A 6,000-nucleotide genomic window follows, 5' to 3' on the forward strand; every position below is an offset into this window, starting at 1 on the left:
TTTGATTCTATTTTTAATAAACATTTTATAGAGGTATTTATGGTTTTATAACAAAAGAAAGTGTACATACAAATATAAACATAGTGCAAAAGCCATCTTCTTCTCAGGTCCCACCTTTTCTAACCCCCTAATCTACACTAAACTAACCCCCCACTTCTTCTGACGGTTAATTTTCCCGAAAGACGTCGACAAACGGTTGCCACCTCCGGGCGAACCCTCACATTGACCCTCTCAAGGCGAACTTGGTTTTCTCCAGACAGAGAAAGCTAGCCATGTCAGTTAGCCAGGTCTCCGACTTCGGGGGCTTTGAGTCCCTCTGGGCTACCAGAAAGGCAAAGGCCAGGACGTCTTCCTCTTTCTCCTCCTGGAATCCCGGATCATCCGACACCCCGAAAATCGCCACCTCTGGACTCGGCGCCAACCTTGTTTTCAATACTTTGGACATGACGTCCGCAGACCCCTGCCAGAATCTCCTAAGCTTTGGGCATGTCCAGAACATGTGAACATGGTTCGCTGGTCCTCCTGCACACCTTGTGCACCTGTCATCCACCCCAAACAACCTGCTCATCCTGGCCACTGTCATGTGGGCCCGGTGAATGACCTTAAATTGTATCAGGCTGAGCCTGGCACATTTTGTGGATACGTTGACCCTACTCAACGCATCCGCCCAGAGACCATCTTCTAACTCTCCACCTAACTCCTATTCCCATTTGTCTTTCAGCTCCTTGGTATGCGTCTCTTCTGACCCCATAAGCTCCTTATAAATGTCTGAAACCCTCCCTTTTCCCACCCCCATTCTGGAAACTGCTCTAACTCCCTTGGTGGTAGGAGTGGGAAGGTTGAGACCTGCATGCGTAGGAAGTCTCGCGCCTGCAGGTACCTAAATTCATTTCCTGCCGTCAGTTCAAATTTCACCTCCTCAAGCTCCCTTCTATAAACATATCAGCCATCCTCTTGATCCCTGTTCTCTGCCACCTCCGGAACCATCCATCTAACCTCCCCGGGGCAAACTGGTGATTATTGCAAATTGGGGACTAAACTAGTGCCCTTACAAGATGCAGCCTCTACTCGCTCCCACACCGACAACCCTCCCCCCCCCCCCCCCAAGCTTCCAAATCACGGCTATATTCGCCACCCAGTAATAATTACTAAAGTTCGACAATGCCAGCCCGTCCGCCGCCCGGCTGTGCTCCAACATCCCCTTTTTAACTCGCGGGTCTTACCCGCCCATACAAAACCCGACATCACCTTGTTGACCCGTTTAAAAAAGGACCGAGGAATAAAGATGGGGAGACACTGAAACACAAACAGGAATCTCAGGAGAACCGTCATTTTCACTGTCTTTACCCTCCTAACCAGTGACAGCGGGTGCACGTCCCACCTCCAAAAATCCTCCTTTATTTGGTCTACTAGTCGGGCCAGATTAAGCTTGTGCAGCTGTTCACATTCCCGCGCCACCTGGATGCTGAGGTACCGGAAGCTTCCCCCCACCACTCTAAATGGCAGCACCCCCAATCACCTCTCCTGCCTCTTGCCTGGGTCGCGAACATCTCGCTTTTCCCCACATTCAATTTATAACCTGAAAACCGGCCAAAATCCCCCAGAGTCCCCATAATTTCGTCCATCCCTTCCAGTGGGTCCAACACAAATAAGAGCAGATCATCCGTGTATAGCGAGACTCTGTGTTCCACCCCTCCCCACCCCCCGAACAGTCCCTTCCAGCCCTTTGAGGTTCTCAACACAATTGCCAGTGGTTCTATGGCCAGTGCGAACAACAGTGGGGAGAGGGGGCATCCCGGCCTCGTCCCCTAGTGCAGCCTAAAATAGCCCGAATTCAACAACTTCAGATGATCAGCTCTACCCCACCACGACCCATTTGTTTTCATCCCATTTCATTTTAACTGTCTTTTACCATTTCTTTCTTTCTTAATATATATTTAATATCCAATCCTCCCCAATCTTATCCACCTTTCCTTCACCTTTCTCCTCTTTGCTTCGCCCTTCCCCTTCCCCCACATCTCCAGTTCATCCTCTGATGTTAGTTTCCCTGCTGTTTGACCTTTCACACCTTTTGCTCTCTCTGGGGACTGTCATTAACACTCTTTCTCCTTGGTTTCTGTGGCCATTAGCACCCGGTTTCCCTGGGTTTCTGTGGCTATGACTTATCTTTCATTCTTGTTCCACAATATAAATATTTCCCACTTTCTCTGTCTGTCAGCTTTGACAAAGTGTCATCGAACTCGAAACATTAGCTTTTTTCTCTCCGTACAGATGCTGCCAGGCCTGCTGAGATTTTCCAGCATTTTGTCTTTTGTTTCAGATTCCAGCACCTGCAGTAATTTGCTTTTATGGGGAAAAGCGAGATGTTCACGATCCAGGCAAGAGGACAGGAGAAGAGACAGTGAGAGCTGCCACTTAAAATGGCAGGGAAGAGCTTTCGATATCTGGGAATCTAAGTGGCCCGGGAATGGGAGGTACTGCACAAGTTAAACCTAACCCAGTTGGTAGAACAAATGGAAGGGGACTTTAAGAAATGGGACATGCTCCCGCTATCACTGGTGGGGAGGGGACAGACCGTGAAAATGACGATCCTCCCAAGATTTCTGTTTGTCTTTCAGTGTCTCCCCATCTTCATCCCTAAGGCCTTTTTCAAGCGGGTGAATAAAATTATTTCGGGCTTTGTGTGGGCGAGTAAAACCCCGCGAGTGATGAAAGTGTTGCTGGAGCGCAGTCGGGGGAGGGTGGGTTGGCGCTGCCAAACTTCTGCAACTACTCCTGGGCAGCTAATATAGCCATGATTAGGAAGTGAGTAGTGGGGAGGGGTCGGCATGGGAGCAGATTGAGGTGGTGTCATGTAAATACACCAGTTTGGGAGCACTGGTACACCTCTGCCGTTCTCGTCGGCCCGATAGTCCACACGTCTGGTGGTCGTGGTGGCTCTGAGGATCTGGGGGCAATGAAGGAGATATAAGAGGGAGCATTGCTTTGGACCCCGACTTCTAATAACCACAGGTTTGTCCTGGGTAGGCTAGATGGCGGGTTCCGGGGTTGGCAGAGGGCAGGAATTAGAAGGATGGGGGATCTATTTATAGACGGGAGATGTCCCAGCTTGAAAGCTTTGGAGGATAATTTTAAATTGCCAGCAGGGAATGGTTTTAGGTATTTGCAGGTGCAAAACTTCCATAGAAAACAGGTGCCGGCCTTTCCACTGCTGCCGCCATGGGGGATACAGGATAGAGTAGTTTCCAGTACCTGGTGGGCGAGGGGAAGGTATCGGATATTTACCAGGAGATTTCGGAGGCAGAGGAAACCCCGGTGGAGGAGCTTAAGGGCAAGTGGGAGGATGAGCTAGGAGGAGAGATAGAGGAGGGTCTATGGGCGGATGCCCTAAGCAGGGTTAATACCTCCTCATCATGTGCCAGGCATAGCCTGATACAATTTAAGGTAGCCCACCGGGCACAAATGACAGCGGCTAGGATGAGTAAGTTCTTCGGGGTAGAGGATAGGCGTGCGAGATGCGCGGGAAGCCCAGCAAATCATCTCCACGTGTTTTGGGCATGCCCGAAGCTTAGAGGGTTTTGGCAGGATTTTGCTAAAGCAATGTCCACGGTGCTAAAAATACGGGTGGCGCTGAGTCTGGAGGTAGCGATCTTTGGAGTGTCGGAAGATCCGGGAGTTCAGGGGGCGAAAGAGGCCGACGTCTTGGCCTTTGCCTCCCTGGTAGCCCAGAGACGGATCTTGTTAAAGTGGAGGGACTCGAAGCCCCCGAGTGGAGAGACCTGGGTTAGTGACATGGCTGGGTTTCTCAGTCTCGACAAAATAAAAGGGTCAATGTTAGGGTTCACCCAGAGATGACAGCCGTTCGCCGACTTTCTCGGGAAAAATTTAAATGTCAGCAGATGCAGTATTCCAAGGTTGGGGGGGGGGGGGGGGGGGGGGGATTGCTGTTGTATGGTTGAGGAGCATGAAGATTGGGCTGGAAGGGGAAATGTTTATTTTACCATTTTGATGTCATTGTTTATGTTAATGTTATAAACATTTTCAAATACCTCAATAAAATATTATTGAAAAAGAAGAAAGGGTGTGGGAGGTTACAGTGGTAGGAAGGACTGAGGCTCGGGTGGGATTTGAAAACAAGGATGAGAATTTAAAAATTACTTGGCAAATGTGTGTTGGGGGGATGGATGAAGAGACTTAGTGTGATTTAAGACATCCGCAGTATAGTTTTGGATGAATGGGATGTCGGGTGAACAATATGACTAGACACAGTGAAAGGGCCAAGAAAGCTGCTGCTGAGGTAGAGCTGGGTACCATCAGTGTACTTTTAGAACGTGACATGTTTTTGGATATTAATTCCTTCAGCCAGATGTGAAAGAGGCGGGGGCATGTTTGTTTATTTGGGGTCTCCAATGACAACAATGTGGGAGCAGAAAGAGGAGCCATTGCAAGTGATTCTCTGTTTAAGAATTGAATGACAACGGGGAGCTGTTGGAGGAGGAAGGTGTGGTCAACCATATCAAAGGCTACAGCAGAATTAGGAGGGATAGTTTACCACGGCCACAGTCCTCAGTCTAAATTTGGATGATGTGGAGCTCTTCCAGTGGCTAGTATGGGCTTATTAATTATTGAAAGAAGCAGATGGAGCTGAACATTAGAATTGTTGGTGAACACCCACGTAGCTGACATAATGACGGACAGTGGGTCACTGAAGCAGCTGAAAGAGGCTGGGCTAAGCATTCTGCTCTGTTCTTTGGCAATGTCAGACGATATGGATGTTTGGCCTTTGATAACTGCAACAAATTTCCTGTATGCTTGATATGACTTGGGCACTGGAAGGCTTTCTGCTCGGCATATTTGTTGGTATATTGGGTTAAATATTAACCTAGTTCGGCCTGGAGCTTAATGCTTTTCAGTAATTTCTTCAGTAAGAATAGAAAAGCAGAATATTTTTGACAAGGCTTAAAACTTGTAAATGTTGATACTCAGACCGACTTGGGTGTACTCATATAAGGAACGCAAAGTTAGCACGCAGGTACAACAAGCAATTAGGAAGGCAAATGGCATGTTGGCCTTTATTGCAAGTGACTTGGAGCACAAGAACAAGGAAGTCTTACTACAATTGTCCAGTAAGAAGTCTTACAACACCTGGTTAAGTCTAACAGGTTTATTTGGAATCACCAGCTTTCGGAGCGCAGCTCCTTCATCAGGAATATTACGACACAGTCTCTCTCACCTGATGAAGGAGCTGCGCTCCGAAAGCTGGTGATTCCAAATAAACCTGTTAGACTTTAACCTAGTGCTGTAAGACTTGCCCACCCCAGTCCAATGCTGGCATCTCCACATCATGGCTACAATTATCCAGGTCTTTGATCAGACCACATCTGATATACTTTGCAGTTTTGGCCTCCGTATTGAAGGAAGAATCTTCTTGTTTGTCTTTTAATACAAAGATGTTAGGATACTGCAGATAGAGCTTTGGATAAGTTGATGCATTGGGATTTCCCTTCCTTGCAATTTCTTTCTGCCTCTGATGTGCACTTGCATTTGAAGGAGCACTATTTTTTATTTGGTTGCACCATGTGCAGTAATCCTGGGCAAACTTCTCCCAGGATTCAAAGTCACTTCAGAGTATTTTTGGAATTTTTCTCTTTGACTGCCTTGAGAGCGCACCTCAAATTCAAGCCTTCCATAGAACTTACAATTTGATAAGCAAATGTCAGGCATTCTGATTACATAACCAGCCCAACTCAGGTATGAAGAAAATGCAAAAGGATATACTTGAAGAAAGTACGGTGAATATTCACTAGGTTAGATCCAGGGGTGAAGGGTTGAACTATGATGAGAGACTCAGTAAATTAGGCCTATACTCTGGGGCTTAGTAAAATGAGAGGTGATCTCATTGAAAACAGGTTCTTAGGTTCTTAAGTAAACACTGGTTGTTTCCCCTGGCTCGGGTGTCTGGAATATTAGGGCACATCTCAGGATAAGAGGTTGATCATT

The sequence above is a fragment of the Scyliorhinus canicula genome, chromosome 14 (assembly GCF_902713615.1).
Source record: "Scyliorhinus canicula chromosome 14, sScyCan1.1, whole genome shotgun sequence".
Lineage (NCBI taxonomy): Eukaryota > Metazoa > Chordata > Chondrichthyes > Carcharhiniformes > Scyliorhinidae > Scyliorhinus > Scyliorhinus canicula.